Consider the following 20,136-nt stretch of genomic DNA (forward strand, 5'->3'; position numbering starts at 1 on the left):
CATCTCTCAAATGACCAGTGATGTTGAACATTTTTTCATATATTTATTTGCTGTTTTTACTTCTTTGTCTGAGAAATGTCTGTTCATTTCAGATGCCCGTTTTTGAATTGGGTCTTTGAATTTGGGGGGTCTGATTTTTTTCAATTCTTTATATATTCTAGATAGTAGACCTTTGTCTGAGGTACAGGTGCTAAAAATTTCTTCCCACATTGTAGGTTGTCTCTTAGCTCTGTTGGTAGTTTCTCTTGCAGTGCAGAAGCTTTTGAATAAGATGAGATCCCAGTTGTTGATTCTTTGTGTTAGCTCCTGTGCTACTGAAGTTTTGTTCATAAAGTCTTTTCCTATGCCAATGTCATTGAGAGTTCTACCTAACTTATATTCCAGCAAGTTTACTATTTCTGTCTTGATATCTAGCTCTTTAATGCACTTTGATCTTAGCTTAGTGCACGGTGATAGGTATGGGTCTAGTTTTAATCTTTGGCAGGTTGAGATCCAGTTTTTCCAACACCATTTATTGAACAGGCTATCTTTTCTCCAATGAGGTCGATTGGCTCCTTTGTCAAAGATGAGGTGGCTGAGTATGTCTGGAGTTGTTTCTGCATCTTCTAATCTATTCCACTGATCTTTGGGTCTGTTTCTTTGCCAGTACCATGCTGTCTTTTACCACAGTAGCTTTGTAGTATAGTTTCAAGTTAGGGATTGTGATATCCCCAGCCATATCTCTGTTGGCCTGAATTGCTTTTGCTATTCTAGGTTTCTTCTGCTTCCAAATGAATTTTTGAATTGTTTTCTCTAGTTCTGTGAAGTATATTGTTGGAATTTTAATTGGTATTGCATTAAATCTATATAGTAATTTTGGAAGTATGGCCATTTTCACTATGTTGATTCTTCCTACCCAGGAACAAGGGATATCTTTCCATTTTCTTATATCCTCTTCAATCTCCTTCTTCAGAGTGCTGTAGTTTTCAGTGTAGAGGTCTTTTGCTTCCTTTGTTAGGTTGATTCCTAGATATTTCATTTTTTTAGATGCTATTGTAAAAGGAATTATTTCCTGAATTTCTCTCTCAATGGGTCTGCTATTTGCATATAAGAAGGCTGTTGTTTTTTGAGTGTTGACCTTATATCCAGCTACTCTACTGAATCTGTCAATCAGGATTACTATTTTAGTCAGTTTGGACTGTTATAATACAATACCAGCAAATGACTTCTTGTTAACAATAGAAATGTATTTTCTACAATCCAGAAGTCTAAAAGTCCAAGCTCAGGGTGGCAGCATGGTCATGTTCTGGTGAGAGCTCCTGCTGGGTTGCAGATAAGTGCCTTTTTGTTGTATCCTTACATGAAAGAGAGCAAAAATAATTCTCTAATATCTCTTCTTATAAGACCACTGATCCTGTTCTTGAAGGCTCCACTTCCATGGCCTAATTATCACTCAAGGCCATACCACTCAATTCCATTGCATTGAGGATTTGAATATATGAATGTTGGGGACATAAACATTCAGTCTATAACAACTATCTAGAGCATGGGGAAAGATGTGGTCACAAAAGGTAGCTGTGCTTTATCCTACACCTAGCGTGAACTGTGCTGAGCAGTCATCACAGCCCTACTGAGCTGTGTTTACCCCACTGTAAAGGATATAGAGTCAAATGACAAGCTAAACTTTAATTGTACCTAGTGATGATGGTGTATATGGGATTCTTTGTTTGAAGGTGGAAATATTGTCTCAAGAAGTGGGTGATTTCTCCTTCTACAGAGGAAACTTGCCCTGGCACTATGGTGGAGTATTATTGTGGCATTTTGTGTGTTCTTTGAGTAAGTGTGGGTTGGAACTGTTCTCTGTACTTCAGTTTGCACCTGGAACTACAAAAAAGAAGAGGAAGAGAATCTAGAACAGAGAATGCAAGCACAGAGTAACCAGAATTCAACAACTGGAGTACCACAGGTGGAGCTATTTATTGCACCATAACAAAGATTTAGCAACTGTGATGTTGGAATTCAGTGCAATTGTTTCATTTACATGCTAATTCTCCCCTGCTGGAGCTCTCGCACTGGTCGTTGGGCTTCCCTCCCTTTACAGGGGTGTTTGCCTTCCCTAGTGTAGACTCTGACACTGCACCTAATTGTCCTCCAACCCCTGTAGTAGGTTGATCATTTAATGGGCTGCTGAATTTCCCACATGAGCTGTCTCTGCATGCTATTTTCTCCCAGCTCAGGCTCTTCATGCTGCCAACACTGACTGCTCACCTAGCCACATCCTAGTCCATCACAGAAAAGCTTTCTTAGAGGCAATCTTTATAGTAATCTATTTAGAGAAGGAAGTGGATATGGCAAATAGTTATGGCAAATTTGGGGGGATGGGAGGGGAAGAGAGAGAGATTTTTCCTCTTACAGAAAAAAATAGGGATTGTTAGGAGAAAAACCTATGATGGTGTATGCACACTGTCACTGTAGTACATAATACAGCTAACAATTGTGATTTTCATAAGCTGGAAAATGCATATATTCCCATCTCCCATCAGCAGTATGTCAAAGAGAGAATAGCAATTTGAAATGACATTTTAACTTGGTAGAACTTTGTGGTGATACCAATTAGAACTATAAAAAATAAGGATCTGGCTTTCTTTTACAAAAATGAATTTAAAATAGAATAGTTGTATTTTAGGAATTAATGTCATGATTCTTCTAACCAATCCTTATTACAACTGCATTGTTCTTGCCAGCAGAAGGCAACAGTAGACTGGCAGTAAATCTCTCTATATAATGTGCAAGATGTCCACAGCAGGCTTGTATTAGTCTGTTTTGGGTTATTATCATGAAATATTGACTATTTTTTAATATAAGACTGGAGTTTATTTTGGCTCATTGTTCTACAAGTCCTAAGTTGAGGAGTTGCATCTAGTGATGGCCTTCTTGCTGTGGAAACCTAAAGTGGCCCAAAGACAGGGAGTATGCATACATCTTTTGGTCGCTTTTTATAAAGCCATAAGAATTCAGTCGTGGGAGTTCCACCCAGAGGCATTTAATCCCAATCACCTCCCAAAGGCCCTACCTCTCAACACCATTGTCAGATTAAGTTTCACCTCTTAATATTTCACAATGGTCGTTAAATTTCAAAATATGGACCCTTGGGGGACACACTCCAACCACAGCCAAACCATAACAAAGCTCATTTTACAGATGATAAAACTAAGGCATGGAGAGTTCAATAACTGGTCTGGAGTCACATAGCTCCTAAGAGAAACAGGCAAGATTCACCCTATTTTGTCTGGCTCCCCTGCTCTTATCCTCCATACTGTATGCTGCCTCTGGGTAAAAGAGAATATATTATTGTAGCATTACCTTTAACACAAAAGGGCTAGGAAATAGCAATAGAAGGAAAAAGAAATTATTAATCATCCACTTTGTCCAAATTAACAGGCACCCTGTGTCTTCCAACTCACTCCAAGTAAACAATAGACACAGCCCTGGTCCATGGATGGTCCTCTCTAGAAGAAAAACCCCAAAGCATCCAAGAGATGTAGGGGTCCTTTTTTGGAGCTTTTGTTGAGGATTGACTGGCTTTCAGCCATGGATGGTCTGTCCAGAACATCCTGACTTGATTTCTGTTTAACTTCCTCAGGAGTTCAAGTTCATCATATGCTGGAGAGGAGTCTGATGCGGGGAAGGCATGTAAGAATGAGATACAGCTCTTGGCATGGGGAGTTTGGATTAACCTTCCAGACTACTGCTTCCAAACCTTAGGCAGCTCCATTGAAGTGGCCACATTTTGATTCTGACCATGGGAAAGGACCAACATCCAGAACGCAGAACCCAGTAAGTAAAGCCAGGAAACACAAACACCTCCTGTCCTGATTTCTTCCTCTTTTTTTTTCATACTAGTCACTACATAGTGTTGCTTGTCATCATATGAATAATATCAGGCTTCCTTGCTAGATTCAAACTATACAATGCCAGATCCAGTGCCCAGGGAGCCCAGACTCTGGGCCAAGGATCAGAGGGAAGACTCAGAGAAGCCCCCTCCCCTAATAAGGAAGCTCCCCCTAAATAACCATAAGGTCCAGCAGTCAGTTGGGAGGTCCTAGGGCCTGCTGAAAGGAAAGATCTCCATTGCTGGTGATATCAGCATCATTTCGATGTTCAGTAATTGGTAAATCATTTGGTGAGGGAAGTTTCTTACTTGGTGTTTTTTAAAATAATGAATAGTAAGTTAGCTATAAGTATTCTGATGAAAGTAACATTGCTCTCAGTTCTCTTTTTCATGCCTTTGCTTATTTCTTATAGGAGTTCTATTTACCTCACGATATTTGTTTAATGTCTTCTGTGTCACAAGCATTGTTTTAAGTGGTAGAGACAAATCAGTTTTAAAAATTTCTTACCCTCATTAAGATTACATTTTAATGGTTACAAATTATATAATTTTTTATATCATTATCCATATATCTATTTCCACTAAAAACAAGAAAAACAGAAAGTTTGCTTTTTAACAATGAAGCATGGCACCACTAGACTGTTTGTCATATTTCCGGTCTTTCTCAGTTCCTGACACATGGGTTAGAATGTACTTCTTTGCCCCTTTCTAGTTGAGTGGAACCAGATGACTAGTTGTCACCAATAAGTTGTAAATAGCAGTAACTTGAGCAATTTCTAAGCTGGAGCCTTGAAATGCCAGAATATGGCTCTTCAGGGCATTTCTTTTGTCGGGACGTGAAGATGTGTAACATTTGATGCAGGGGTTGCTTCATAAATCTCTGTAACCAAAGAAACCAGCAGCAAGAAGACAGAAGAGAAAATGAGGCGTAGGACACCAACTTTTGCAGGACCTCCCAGAAGGACTGACCTGCTATATGGTCATCACTGACTCGCGTCATTGTTGGGCATGAGGCCCCTTGCAGATCTCCAGGACTCTAATTTGTACCCCATCCTCCTCTTCTCTTCTTTTCTCACCAGAGCATTAAAGCTATGCCTAGGGCAAGGGATATTTAAGGATAGAGTCCATGTCAATGGAATTATATTGTAAACCAGTGAAGGAGAAATAAAGATTGGGAAGAAACTGGGATGGGGTTGGGAACCTGAGCAAAGGTGACAGGCAGGGATAAAATGGCACACACAATGCCCCAGATAGGCTGGAAGGACCCCTCCTTTACTGGGCAGCCATTTGTGTAGTGTGTAATGTGTCTGGGCAAGAGAGGGGCAGAGGATGGTACATGACATATTTTGAAATAGAAATTAAGCGGTAATGGAACAATTTTTTTGCAGATTGCTTCTACATTGTTTTGAATTATAGAAATTGCTGATGACAATTTAGTCAAAGCATAGGTTATTTCTAAGAAAAAAATCCAAAGAGTTGAAAGACATAGAAAAGGAATATTTTAAGGAAGAAGGAACCTGAGTCTGCCTTGATATTATTTTTCCAGGGTGTATTAGGTATGAAAGTATAAATGTGTTTTACATTAAAGGCATATAAAGTGACTGTGGAGGCTGGTTCATACCCACTTCCAGGCTTGCTTTCTTTTCCTTTTTCCCCTTAGCAACTCTTTAAACCTCCCATCCTCCCCTACCCTCTGTTGTCAAGGTTTGCAAGGGAATAGATTTAATACAGGACACATAATTTACAGGATTACTTTATAATATCCACCCCAAAAGTCATACATAGAAGAGTGGAAGAGATCAGTTCACACTCTAAAGACCCAAAGAATCCAGTGGAAGGCCTGGATCCCATGGCAATGTCCTTCACCAGTCCGTATCAAGGATCTGCACGGGGAAGGACCAAAGACCCATGGGAGAAGCTAGAAAATCTGTGCCAGCGGGCTGAAGGATCTGTACCAGAAGGCTGAGGGATGTGCACTGGAGCCAGGAAACAATGTTCAAGGCAAAGACCAGAGTTGCCCTGAAGAGAACAGTGGCCATCCCTAGTGGCGACAGGGAGGACCTGGACCAACCCCTTCCAAGAGAACAACTGAGTTGTATCAGGAAAACCAGCCGCAGCAAGATTCTCCAGGAAAATCAACAGCATGCAACCTTCCCCTCCTGTTTTACTTTTATACCATTGGCAGCAATCATCAGATGGGTTTTCCAGGCCCAGAACCACCTGACTCAGTTCAGCTGGGTGTTCCCACTCGAGTTGACCATTAATCCAACACACTAACTACCCCACCCCTTGTCTTCTGCATTTCCCTTGACTGCCATGGCCTCTCCCACTGCCAGATCAGCACATTAGCTGTTCTCACATAGGCCTCCTTTCATCAGGGTCATCCCTTCTTGCCTCTTGTGTCTATTCTCTAGGGCTGAATCCTCATCTATATTAGAAGACTTTTCCTAAAGTGAGCAATCTCATTTGTTTATTACCTCCTAGAATCCCTGAAACATGAAGGTGCTGCCAAATTTCCCAAGACTCCTTGCACTGATTTATCCAGGGACATTTTGCTTAGTGTTCCCAAGAAGTGAGTTACTGAAGCCCTCCATGTTTGCAAAAAGCTCCTGTTTGTCCAAGGTGGGTGACAGGATGGCAGAATGCTACTTGAAGCTGAAATCTGCAAATTCCAGCTGAGAGTTTCACTATTTCTTCTCCTTAGTTTTCTTGTTTTGGGTCCAGAAGACAAGCTCCTTGTTTGGTCTAATCTAGCTGATGACAGACCCTGCCAAGAATCCTTGCATGGAGTCCTTGATGCTTCATTGTCTGCAGCCTGTCAGTGGGGAGATGGCATGGCCTTGGGGAGTGGAGTTCGTGGTGGCTCCCACATTCATTTTGCCTTTAACACCCTTTGTTGCCCCAAGATCTTTTGCTTCTCTGCCTTTGATCAGCTATTTTATTTTTTCCCAATTAAATGGAGAGTCTCATTTTCATGTTAGGGAATAGATTGGGGAGAGAAAATGCAGAGTATGTCAGAAGCACTGGAAAGGTAAGGTTGTTTGAAAATAGCTTTTCCCTCTTATAAGATTGTTATGGATTTTAAAAAATAAAGAGGTGAAATCTTGCCTTTCTCTTTTAAAGTTATGTTCCAGTTACTTCATAATGATTAACTGCAAAAAATTTTAACAGTGGACTCAACTTTTCTCAAAACAAATTTTTTATTGTTTAATGTAAAATTGCTTACTGGTTTCACATTTATTACAAAATGAATTACTACATCCTTACTATGCAAATGAAAGCAGCCCCAATACATATTCAATATGACCTCAACATAATTTTTCAACATTTTCCTATGTGGTAACTTATTTAACTAGAACATATATTTTAAATCTAATGAACCTTTGTTTACTCTACTCTCTGTCCTCATGTGCCTTACTATGATACCTGTTGACATTTTTTATTCTTTGTTCTTTTAATGACATTTCCAAATGTATCTAAATGTAGAGAGAATATCTTGACAATCTGATTTTATCCACTTATCTATATTTTTTTCTTGGAGGATTTTAAAACAAATTCTGTGCATCATATCATTTCATTATAAGGCATTTCAGTATATAACTATTAGAGATAATGATGTTTTAAAAATTTAAACATAACCACAATACTACTAAAACACTATTTTAAACAGTTCTTATATCATCTAATATTCATTCCACATTCAAATTTCCTCAACTATCTCAAAAATAGCTTTTTGCAATTTGTTTTTTTAATCAGGATGTGAAGAAGTTCCATAATTAAGAATTGGTTAATGTGTTTCTTAAGTCTCTTTTAATCTATTTCTACTTATTCTCTTTCTCCAGTCTTATACCCTTTAGTTATTGAAAAACCTGCCTAATAGGCTTTTAAAATAGCAATCCTCAATCTCTTTGGCACCAAGGACTGGTTTTGTGGAAGACAATTTTTTCATGAACCAGGGGGTCAGGGGAGGGTGGTTGGGGGATGATTCAAGTACATTATATTTATCATATATTTATTTTTATTATCATTACAATATTGCAATATCATTGCAATATATCATGGAATAACTATACAACTCCCCACAATGAAAAATCAGGTAAATAAAATCATGGCCAGGCTATGCATAAACTAAAGTTCATTCTAATTTAAAGCTTGCCACCAGATGCAGTTGTAAAATTAAGGTACATCAACTCTCTTGCCACTCTAAAGCCTGCCCCCAGATGTAGCTTAAACATCACTTGCCACTCACTGAGAGGGTTTGGATCTGAACCTGTGAACAGTAGGGTTTATTATGGTCTCTGTGCAAACTTTTTTTTGCTAATATGAGTCACTGTTTACAGCTGCTCTCCAGCACTAGCATCACTGCTTCAGCTCCACCTCAGCTCATCAGGTGTTAGATTCTCATAAGGAGAAAGCAGCCTAGGTCTCTTGTTATTCACAGTTCACAGTAGGGTTCACATATGAGAATCTAATGCCACTGCCAGTCTAACAAGAGGTGGAATGCAGGCAGTGATGGGAGTGGCTGTAAATAGAAATGCAGCTTCTCAGGCTTGTTCATTGCTCTCTTCTGCTATGCGTCCTGGTTCCTCACAGGCTGCCAACCAGTCTGTGGCTTAGGAGTTGGGGACCCCTGCTTTAAAAACTGCCCTTTTCTGCATTTGGCTGCTTACTCATTATAATACAGTATTCACGTGTGCTCCTATTCCTGTATTTTTCAATAAACTGGGATTTGGATCTATTCATAGGCTTGTTTTAAATTCTAGTGCCATTTTTTAGGGAAAATATTTTATAGATGGCACTGTGTACTTCTTAATATATCATTCAGGGATGATCGCTCCTGTCCTACTTTTGGAGATACTAAGATTGGTCAGTTGTTTCAGGAGATGTCAGCCTGTTTAACCTCTTATAATTTTCCCTATGATCCTTTGATTGAGTAGACTTTGATGTTTTTCTAGTCCCTTTATTTTTTAGGGGTTGCAAAATAGGGGTGGTGGTGACTGCTTTTTCATTCTCTATACACTTATTACCTGTAATTCTTCTGTGAATAACTTTGTCTTACCCATCAGTTAGCCACCCAGACAAACAGTGTGACAATGAAAATAGGACAAATGTTTTATTTTTTTTTCCCCTTTGTTGATTCATTTTTAGAAATGGTGAGTTGGTACCAGAAACCTCTAAAGATGATCAGTGAATTTTTATTAAAGTTTTATGGTGAATTTATGGACTCCATATTTAATGTATTTTAATCCATTATAGTCAAAATTATTTAAAAATCTATTATTATTGTATTTCAGAACATAAAATGTAAAGCTTGCCCAAATGTTCTCAACTTGGGGAGTTACCAAGCAGAGATTCACTCGTGTATTAGTGTCATCGGCTAGCATGGGTCCTTGCTTTAGTGATAACAAAAACTGAAAGGATGGATTTATAGGAAAAGAGCTTTAATTAAAAGTAAGAGAACATAGGGGGAGCACAGCTCTGACAGAGATCAAGCTGGTCTCCTAAGAAGGAAAGGAACAGCAAATAGGGAAATATGTCCAGCTTGAGTAGCTGAAGGAGGCATACTGTGATGAGGAGGATCAGGCAGGCCCATCCACAAGGGCAGGAGGACAGTTTTAAGGATTAGCTAAGGTGGGCCACGGTCCAGTTGATTATTATCTCAGTCCTGGTTTCATAGTTCAGCTTGAATCCTGTGACTTGAGGGGCAGCTGTATTCCCATGAGAGGAATCTTTTGTAGCTTGAAGGGCAATCTCAGTCATGTGAGACTGGTGGAATCCAAGCTGTCCATAGGTTTAGGGAAATGGAAACACCTTGACATCCGTGTTTTTAGCTTTGAAAGGCAATGAAATAGGCTGGGTAAATTTAGAGTTAATCGATTTTGTTTCGTCAACTTTTCGACAAATGTTCCTTAAATGACTAACATAGTTACATGCAGAGGTGAGAAGAATTTGACCCAAAATTCCAAAAAGTGACAGTCAAGCTTTGTTTTGTTTTCAGTTGCCTACTGGACATTTTTAGGCACAAGTGAAGAGTCACAGTTTTTAGCAAAAACCACTTTCAAGGCCTTGTCTATCTTAGGTGAAAGCATTGAGTCATGCTTTTAATGAATAACAGGTGAAGGGCCCTAGAGTTTGTACTTTGTTCCTATGTGGCTTTCTGATTATGTCATTAGGCCACGAGGAGTCCGGTTTATCAAAATGGACCTGGCATGGTAAAAGGGTACTGCTAAAGTTCTCATAAAAGGCAGTAGATACATGGTTGTTCATTGTAAAATTCTTTCTTTTACAATATAGTATTTGGAAAGTTGGAAAGAACTGGTTTTTCCAAGTTGAGACTCACTGAATGATCACATGGAAAATTATAAAACTACACAGGGAAAAAAGAGTTAAGGATATAAAAGGTGCTGTGTATCTTTCTATTAGCGTCATAAAATTTTAACAGTGGCACACTCAGACATCTACAGTTTCTGTTGACCTCTGATATATGACATTTCTCTCAAATTAAATCAAGACTATTTAACTTTCTAGGGATAACACAATCTTGATTTGTTTGAGAAACACATTTGGAAAAGTTATGATGAACTTTAATGGGAAACATACTTGCATAGAGGCCTGGGCATAAGATTGAAATTGATCATCACATTGTTTGTTTAGAAAAGAAAATGTAACATTCAAAGAATATGTTGGAAGCATTGGATTTCTTCACATGAGAACACACACATTGAAAATGATGAGGCTTGGATAAAGCATAAATTACAGACTATTTTTTCTTTTCTTTAGAGTGTTGAGCTTTAAAAATATACATATATTATTGCATATATTAAAAGTTAATTAAAATTTTTTTGCTTGGGGAATACACTTTAGAAAAAAGATACAAAATAATAAAAACTTAAAAAAACTAATAACCAACTTTGGGAAATAATTCTACAAATGGAAGACTGAGATGACAATTTACAGCAAGCCAAATACGTAGATTTTAGGTGGCAACCTATCATTGTGCAGCATGGGTGGTCTCCCATATCCAGAAAAGGAGATTGCTAAGCTTCAGGATAGTCAGGCTGTACTCGCTTCCTAAGGGGCCTTTGTGTGGGGGGTGCAGGGAAAATGGGTAGCTTTTTAAACAGTCATAGAAAGAGGTCAAAAAACATAGAGGAAACTTGCAAAGTTATACAAGCCAATCCACTTACCCTCAAGAAAAACCACACCTAAATTCTTCCAGACAGATTAAAATCTTTCCTGTTTCTAAAGACCTCCTGAGAAGGAGTTTCCATTTCCTTGCTGTAGTATTTAACAACCTTCACTCTCAAGACCACTGTCTTCTTGCTTATGTTAAATCCTTCACGATACTGCCAAGAGCTGTATTTGTTCTTACAATACCCTCACAGGGAAGGCGGATACTGAATGAGCTTGTTTCGAGTGCTCTTTCTCTTCCTCACATTTCCTCTCAGTTTCTTTAAACCAAGGCTTACCTTTATGGGTTGGGTAGATAATATACAGCTTGTAGGATTATAGACTGTAGAAAATATGTACTATTAATATGTATTTTTACAAAGCCTGTAGGGAGTGATGATGGTAAAGTGGAGAAACAATGTTATTCTAAAGGCATTTAATTGTATACTTATTAAATGGACCAATTAGGTCAAGTCAAATCCAGCTTTGGGCTGAATTCTGCTTGAGAGGGACTATGGCCATTAGTTGAGGTGGTCAACTTTATTGCATTAAGAAACACCTACTGGATTAGTAAAGCACACTTTTGGTTGTGTCTGGGTGGATCACTGAGGCCTTGAGTTCTGTATATGGTCTCTGGCCCCTTTCTCTCTGGCATTGTTCCCCAGCTCTGCTTTCAGGCTACCATGAGTTGAGTAGTTCTGCTCCACCATATTTTTTCTGTCTTGGAGCCAACCAACTAGAGACTGAACTCTCTGAAACCATGAACCAATGTTATGGCTTCCATTTAGATGTTCCCCCAAAACCTCATGCAGTCATAGGGGGAGCTTTTCAGAGATGGCTAGATCTAGAGTGTGTGGTGCTAAGATCAATGGTGTGTGATTACTAAATCAGTCCACTGATTAGTTTGGTACCTGCCCTAAGCCCAGTAGCCTAGACAGAACACAAAAGGGACAGAAAAAAGCTGCTAAGGTCACTTGGCCTTGCTTCTTCGGTACTTTGCTTTGCTACCTTCTGTCTGCCATGAACTGTTTCACCTTGAGATGCCCCTCTGCAATGCCACCCTGCCTTGGAGCCAGTGGATTATGGACTGAGACCTCTACAAACTGTGAGCCAAAATAAACCTTTTCTCCTTTAACTGGGTGTCGAGTATTTTGTCTCAGCAATGAGAAAAGTAACTAACACAGCCAAAATAAACCTCTCCCACTTTAAGTTGTGAGTATCAGGTATTTTGTCCTAGTGATGGAAAAGTGACTAATACAATCACCTGCTTATATCTTTGCTTTACATCTTTCCTGAAAGAGTAGGGCATGGTACTACTTGCTTATGTATACAAGTGAAAAGCCTAGGCTTAATTTAGTTCTGATTCATGTCTATATTCTCCAGTGCTATAAGCATTCATTGTAATATGATTTCTTTCGGGCACTAATACTCTCTACAAGAGATATTAATACATGTATTAGCTATGAGATAACTTCCAGTGATCCATGCCTGTTGGTATTCATACCCTTGTGTGTCATCCCCATGCAATCCATAATATTGTGGAAGGATAGTGTGTAACTTCTGACACTAGGTAATATAAATCATTGTAACTCTTCCCTTTATCTCTTAAATCACTTGCTACAGAGGAAACTACCCCCCTTGCTGTGAGAACATGAAAACAGCTCTCTGCACAGAATCTGAGGCCTTCAGCCAACAGTCAGAATCTTGCTAGACTAATGAGTGAGCCACTTTGGAAATGGATTCTCCAGATCCAACCAAGTCTTCAGATGACTGCAGGAGCAGCTGACATTTGACTTCAATTACACAAGAGTTTCCAAATGAAGACTGCTCACAGAGCCCTTCCTGAGTTGCTGGCCACCAGAAACTTGACTTGATCAGTGTTCATTTTTTTTAAAGCCACTATGCTTTGAGGGGTCAATTGTTAGGTAGCATTAGATGACAAATGGAATGTTGTGCATTGACAACCACAGTAATGTCCCTTAAGACGACTAGAGTGATCAATCCTGGTGATCTACTCCTTTTAATTTTCTTGGCAATGGGATGGGGATTCTTCAGGAATGTGGAGTCAGGAATAATGTAGAATCTAGTTTATCTTATATGGATACATATCACATTATCCAAGTTCTTGCAAAAAAATATTTCTTTTTCTTGAGTTTAGAGAAAAAGATAGATGGGTCTTCCATGCTAGTCTCCTGAAGAGCCACTTGGGGCTTTTGCTTCCAGGTCAACAGGCCAGTAATCTGTTCTACTATTTTGCTTAAGTAGAATTAGTGCTATGCAGAATCAAATAAAAAAATTAGTTATGGGATGGTTAAGTGGAGACCTATTAGTAGCGATAAAAATGTTGATCAGAAAAAAGTGAAGATGCATACGAATGAGAATGTGTGCCATTCTGACTAAAGTCATGTAGATTTATTTTTTTATTTAAAATACAAAAAAGCTAAAAAGGAGGCCATGGATAGCCTGAGGTCTTCAAGACTTTCCGGCACTTTTCTCCAGCCAGGCAGTGGAAGTTCCTACCAACATCGATAGGGAGCCAGAGAAACAGGACAACAACTCCTTAAAGAAGGACTGGGCTGTGCTTGCCCTTGCATCTTCAGAAAATAGCCATGCTCTATGGTGTGGAGAAGCATAATGAGCAAGGGAGGTGCTATGAGAACTTGCTCAGGATCCCCGAGAGCTGGCTGTAGTGCACACCCATTCCCTGAGCAGGTGTGTTCCGTCCTCAACTCACTGGAGCAGATACATGAAAAACCAAAAAGTAAGTCAAAGCCAAAGCCACAGGGGACTCATTAGGAGACTAGAAAGGAAAACCTATCTACCTTTTTCCTTCAATCCAAGAAAAAGAAAGCTTTTTCCAAGGAGGAGTTGGTTAGTAGCGATTCTGAAGGATAGCAATTAGTGCCAAGAAGAAAAAATCTTCACACAAGAAAAAAAAAACAGTGATCACAAAGAAGCAGGATGCTGGAGTGACTCTCCAGGAAAAAGCGGACTTCTCTTCCAAAAAGGAGCCAGGCAGCAGTGACCCTTAAGAGAAAAGTTCCCACAACTATCCCAGGAAGATTAGAATGGACATTCCCTGGGGGAAGCACATTCCCTGTGGTGACATTTCCCAACCTGTCCTATTCCCCAGGGAAAAGAAATTCACACACGCATACACAAGTAAAATAAAATAAAAAATACCCCCAGGTAGCAGATGCTTTTGGTGCCCTGCTTAACTTCCTTTTTGCTCACCTTTCTTTTTAGCTGCATCTGGGTGGCCAGCTCTAGGCAAGCTCACACTGACGATGACAACATCCTATTTCGAACATGTGCCAGAAGTGGAGCTGCCAGACTTAGAGAAAAAGAATGAATATATCCCTTTATCTTGCTCCCTACAAATACTCCTCAAACAAATATTCTTCCATTTCTTTGGATCTATGTTTGGAGGCAGGCAACCTAAATTAAGACAACATATTTGTGCATAAAGGCAAGTGTCAGCAATTCGTTCCCCCAAAATACTTGTAAGTAGACAAAAATTTGAAAAATGAGTTTATGGTTACCTAAAGACATAAAGATATAATTTCATATATTAAATAAATGTCTTTGAGGAAGGAACATTTTCATTATTTGACTGTAAACCAACTCCTTGCTCATATTCACTTAAGGCCAAAAAATCCTCACCAATATATATACAAAGTATTCAAATACATTTTAAATGTAATACTAGTTTTGTTTAAGGAAGTAATAAAGACAGTTTATATAAGAATACTTGCAGTAGGGTTGGGAGGTTTGTGATTATTAGTCCTCAAGTAGTTCTGGTCATCAGGTTAAAATTGTGATAAGAGTCAAGAGTTACATTCATTTTTGGCAGTACTGTGCATTTCATCAACCATAGATTTCAAGTACCTTTAGACAGTGCTAGGTTCTGCATAAAGCAATCAATCATCTCCTTTTGGCTGTTTGGCAGCGGCATCTAATGACTTGTTCTGTCATGAACTGAATTCATAGATATTCATGAGGCACAGAGAAACACTTCATTGTTCCTGATTGTTTTGTTACTTTAAAATAAATCATAAAGGCACTATCCCACACATAGCTGGCAAAGAAATGTTTGTCCTTACTTTTATGGTATAGTGTTGTGACTTGCATAGTTTAGCCCACATTATAGGTTTTCTTTTTTACAGTATGTTGCGTACTTTTTTAAAGTACCATGTGTCCATGACCTAATATCATCAAAATTTGGAAACACCTAAAAATCAATATGACATATGTCTCTAAATCAAAATGATGTAGTTTTTCACAGACTAAGGGACTCGTGGTACAATGGTAAGCTCCACATAGGAGGGAATTGTCCAAGTACCCAAATTCCATCAACCTCAACCTTCATCATCCCTTATTTGTTTGTGAAGATCTTTCAAAAATCAGCTGTAGTTACAAATTTTTTATGCTGTCAGGATATCTGTGTGAGTTTTAGCAAGAGCAACAATAGCATACACAGCATGGAAAAAAACTTGGTGAGAAAGCGAGTTTTGTACTTTTGATAAACAGAAAAAGAAGGTGAATATTTGTATTTGAAGCCATCTAACTTCCTTACTTTGTCTGCCATTCCCTAATCAGTGTAATCACACACTGGTGAAATCTTACAAAGTCCAGAAGGCTAAAAATCCAGAGAAATAAAACTCAGAGACAAAAATTCCCAGAGACATAAAAGCTGTTGAGCATTCTGATCACCACCAACGTGGTTCTCAGAAAAGACAGTTTACTGGATCTTCCTTGGCTAAGAATTATGTTTTCAGCAAAAAAACATGATTGAAACATTTACTGCCTTGGAGTATAACAATAGCTATTTGTTTAGATGGCACAGTGCCTACTTAGAACTCTGTAAAATTCTTGCCATAGGGATCAACACTGTTTAAAAGGACAAACATTATTAGAAATGTGGCTCCACGCAGGGTTGTAGTCAGATTACTTGGGTTTGAATTGTGGCCCTGGATGTATTAACTGGTGAACTCAGATAATGTATTTGATTTTTAACTCCAGGTTTTCTTGCAGTATTTACTTCACCATTTTGAGAATATGTTTTAGTATAGAGTAAGACTTTATAGATTTAGCTATTATCTTATTATTATTATTATCAGACCATGCAAAGAACAGAACTCACCTAAGATAAATTCAACAAAAGAGGAATAAAAGAAACTGAGTGATTAGCAGATTCTGGGGGGTGGGAGGGACCAAGAATCAGACTTGGCAGTGACATAAGTGGAACCATTGCAGAGACAGCTGAGGGACAGAGTGGAGCTCACACAAGAGCTACAGAAACTCTGGGACTCAGTGCACGGTGAAAATATGGGGCTACTTGTTCAAAAAATAAGTAAATTTCTATTCAAGCTTTTAAAGAATAAAACTCTTTTTTTTCATTCACTCTCAAACTAGTCATGAGTTTTTAAAACTTACTACTTCATGTTCTAAGAAAAACTAAAATAATTAAAAATTTAGGATGAATTTTATCATTCATCGTTATGGCAGTTTTAAATGCAAATATAAGAGCATTTAATTTGTATGCAGAATTACTGAAGTTACCACAATTTATGTATCATAGCTCGATTGTGCTCCAACTCTCTCTACCTTTGGCATACTTGTGAGAAAGGAAGAACCAGAAAGAAAAGGATCTCTGGGTTGTCTTGTGTTTCTCTTTCTTTAATTTTTGGTGTAAGTGGTTAGCTATTACAGGGAAGTTACAGGAAGAGGAAAAGATCAAAGAGGGTTCCATTCTTGTTGGTGCTTCTTGGAAGGACATAGTGTTTTATCTGCTTTGGAAACAAGTTCTGGTTCAAACAATGAACGCAACCCCATCTGGGGACAGTCAGCCTCCCCTTCCCCCTGTTCCTCAGGAGATGTTAACAGTTACTCTGGGCCTGCTAGGAGCCTCACTGAATGCCCACACATCACAGGTTTACTGCACAAGTGTGCTCGTGGCTCAGTAAATGCTGTATGCAAACCCGTAGTGAGGGAAAGGGGAAGATAGGTTGTGCATGTTGTGCAAATTATCACATTTACATTACAATCTGGTTGGGGTGTGCCTTGGAAATTTTATTTTTCACCTAAAAAGGCACATATTTTACTGGCTGTGAATACTCCTTTCTAAGAAAGCAAATGCTAATGCTAGAATATGTACATATTCTGTTCAAAGAAGCACACAGGCTGCCTAAGACTAAGTAGAATAAATGTGTACCTAAAATCATCATTGTCCTGTTAGGCATAACGGGGCTAAGGACAAAAATCCTCTGATACAGCACATTGTATAATCTTGATCCCTAGCTAACAAATGCCTAGTGGCAAAACTCCCAGACGCTTAAGCCATCTGTTGTCCTAGAAAGTCAATTTGTTAGAGCTGTACATACTTGCCACTCAGTTCCTGAGGAACTTCACCCAGGACCTGTCATCAATATTCACCTTCTGTGTACTGTAATGAGTCAAACTAATATCAATACAGTACTTTCTCTCAAATAACAAAGGGTGGATGTAGTATAAATTCTCCATGATAGACAGTGTATTATACGTTCTTTAAGTTCATTTTTCATTCTATTTTAACTGCATACTATTCTTTAAAAAGAATTTGTTCTTTAACTTTAAAGATAGGTTAATTTTGATATGTAACATATTTTGCTCCACTATTACATTAAAATATTACTCAAATAACTTATGTGAAAAATTTCCTGGCTCTAAGATTTTTGGTATATTAATTTATTTATTTTTTCATACTTAGGATTGAACCTAGGGTCTTCACACTGAGCTACATTTCCTGCCATTTTTTATCTTTGAGGCATGGTCTTACTATATTGCCTAGGCTGAGCTCAAATTCTCAATCCTCCTGCCTCAGCCTCCCAGAGTGTTGGCATTAAGGTGTGTGCAACCTGGCAAGGCTTAATTTACCATTTTGATTTATTATAAAAGTAAGGCATTTTATCTAAATTCTAAATAAAAATTAAAATTAAGACCAAAATACATAATTTTAATACAGAAATGACATTGCTAAAATAGCTTCTATTTCTTCCCAAATATTTAATAGTTCAGATGATTGATATAGATAAATGAATACTGTGAACCTACTTCGAGACTGTTACTGATATATTTTTCAGAACTGACACAGGTAATTTATTGCTCAATAAATATTTATTTTAAAAATAACTCAAATATTACCATGATTCTATGAAAGTGTTGGCCCAGTTCATAACAGAAAATAGACCTAAGTAAAGAAATTCCATGCAATTAGATTTCTCATTTCAGATTAGTAGCATCTTCAATTAACTTTTAAGAAACTTTTATAATTACTTAAAAATTTTTTAAAATTTCTTAAAATTTTAAATGTGGTTAAATCAAGTATTTAAAGAAAGTGAGTTAGCTCAAGTATTTAAAGAAAAATACTTCTTCCTTAGCGGTCAGATGTTCAGTGAGGTGCATGGTGGCCCATGTTAAAGACTATGTTTCCCCCAGACATCCTTACAGCTGGCTGTGTTCTGGGACTAGATTTTCTTTTTTCCGTAATTACACTTTAAGACCAATGTGGTATGAGTACAAGTGATGTGTACAATTCAGGTTGTGTTGTTCAAGGGAGAAGAATAAAAATCAGCCTATACAAGTTACTGTGATTTGGGTTTTAGGTATATAGGCCAAACCTTTGTTCTAGATAAAGGTCCATTCAAGATCCAGTGTCTTTGAAAGCAGAAATATGGTAAAAACCATTTTCTCTATTGAAATCCATGAATATAGAATGGGAATATTTGGATTACATACATGTGGTTACATGTGCACATGTGTGCTAGCTTAATATTTGAAGACATACCTTTAAAATCGTTTGTTTAAACTCTCCCTGCTTTTGGAGGCTTCAGTTTCTTCAAATGTGAAGCACTGGTTTAGCTCAGCTCTGGACTTCAGGACTATCTGAAACATCAATGTATAGTGCATGACTGAACTAAACAGAAACTTCGTTGGAATTATTTTTTAACTTACTTTAGAGTCAAATCACGCTAGGTTTGACTCCTGGTTTAATCGCTTGCTAGTTGTTGATAAGGGGTTAATTGCATCCATTCTTTGAAAAGTGTAAGTTACAATATGACCTGCAGAATGGCTGTGAAGATTATAGATAATATCACAGCACATTCATGTACCATTGCCTGGTACACTAGAGGAACTCAGTAGATGGTTACTATTACTACTGAGATTACAGAGATACAATCTATATCTCATGGTTCTAGTATGTCAAGTAAAAGTTAAATGGAGGAAGAGAGGAAGCCTGACAGGAAAGATGTAAGCCATATTTTAAACAAGTGTACTTTGCAAGTGAATTCACTGAAGTTACTCTTGAAACACATTTAATACATAACATATATTATAATAAAGAGTTCTACCCATGGATAAGACAATTTAAAAAATCCACAAGTCATATATGAACAGACACTTGTTAAGAAATATATAAAAAGACTTGAATAAATTTAGAGACACTTTGTGTTCCTAAATGGTAAATATATTAAAAGAAAGCCTTTCCCAATTAATTGGTAGATTGTCACTATTCTAATCAAATTTGTCACAGTTTGGGTCCTCCAAAAAAAAAAAAAGAAGTTGAAATAGAATAGAGTACAAGACATTTATTATGGATTGCCCCCTGAGAAAGAAACGGTAGTAGGACAGAGCAAGAGCAGAAATGGAACTGAGACACAGAACATACAACCCTGAGCCGAACCAGGGAGGAGCTCCACAGCAGACATGGTCCAGTGGAGCCATCACAGGTAGCCAAAGTGGATGACTGTTATTACCACGTCACCCAGTTACCCTGTGGCAGTGGCCTCAGGAAGAGCAGGACCCAAAGCAGCCGCCAGCTGGAAGCTGTCTATGCGCTCCCCACAGCTGAGCAACTGTCCCTTCCTTGAAGTGGCATCTGGTGGCACATGTCCATGTTTACCATGATTTTCAGACAATTTGACAGTGATTTTGAAGTTCAACGGCAAGGATAGTCAAACAAGAATAGCCAACTATTTTTTTTTTGAAAAGGGGAATACTGAGAAAGGTATTTTCTGTGCCAGGTATTAAAACACATTTTTAAAGGCTCAGTAATT

The 20,136-nt window shown here is 38.2% G+C and overlaps 1 protein-coding gene and 1 long non-coding RNA gene across 6 annotated transcripts in view; one reads left to right on the forward strand and one right to left on the reverse strand.

The window, feature by feature from the left end:
• The window catches only part of LOC101712100 (uncharacterized), a 28,888-nt gene extending 14,655 nt beyond the window's left edge, over positions 1–14,233 (forward strand). For 2 of the 5 annotated variants that reach the window (XR_015449370.1, XR_015449371.1), the window contains 3 exons: positions 1,851–1,945; positions 3,623–3,816; positions 12,665–14,233. This is a non-coding gene — a long non-coding RNA (uncharacterized LOC101712100). Of the gene's footprint in view, positions 1–1,850; positions 1,946–3,622; positions 3,817–6,355; positions 6,494–12,664 lie in introns of all 5 variants that reach the window. The other 3 variants (XR_015449369.1, XR_204997.3, XR_015449368.1) reach the window with 2 other exon arrangements.
• The window catches only part of Lrrc72 (leucine rich repeat containing 72), a 182,232-nt gene that overhangs the window by 102,777 nt on the left and 59,319 nt on the right, over positions 1–20,136 (reverse strand). The gene's annotated exons all lie outside the window — the stretch shown is intronic.

The sequence above is a fragment of the Heterocephalus glaber genome, unplaced genomic scaffold (genome assembly GCF_053883595.1).
Source record: "Heterocephalus glaber isolate CG9 unplaced genomic scaffold, H.glaber_assembly_v1.0 deba00000676, whole genome shotgun sequence".
Lineage (NCBI taxonomy): Eukaryota > Metazoa > Chordata > Mammalia > Rodentia > Bathyergidae > Heterocephalus > Heterocephalus glaber.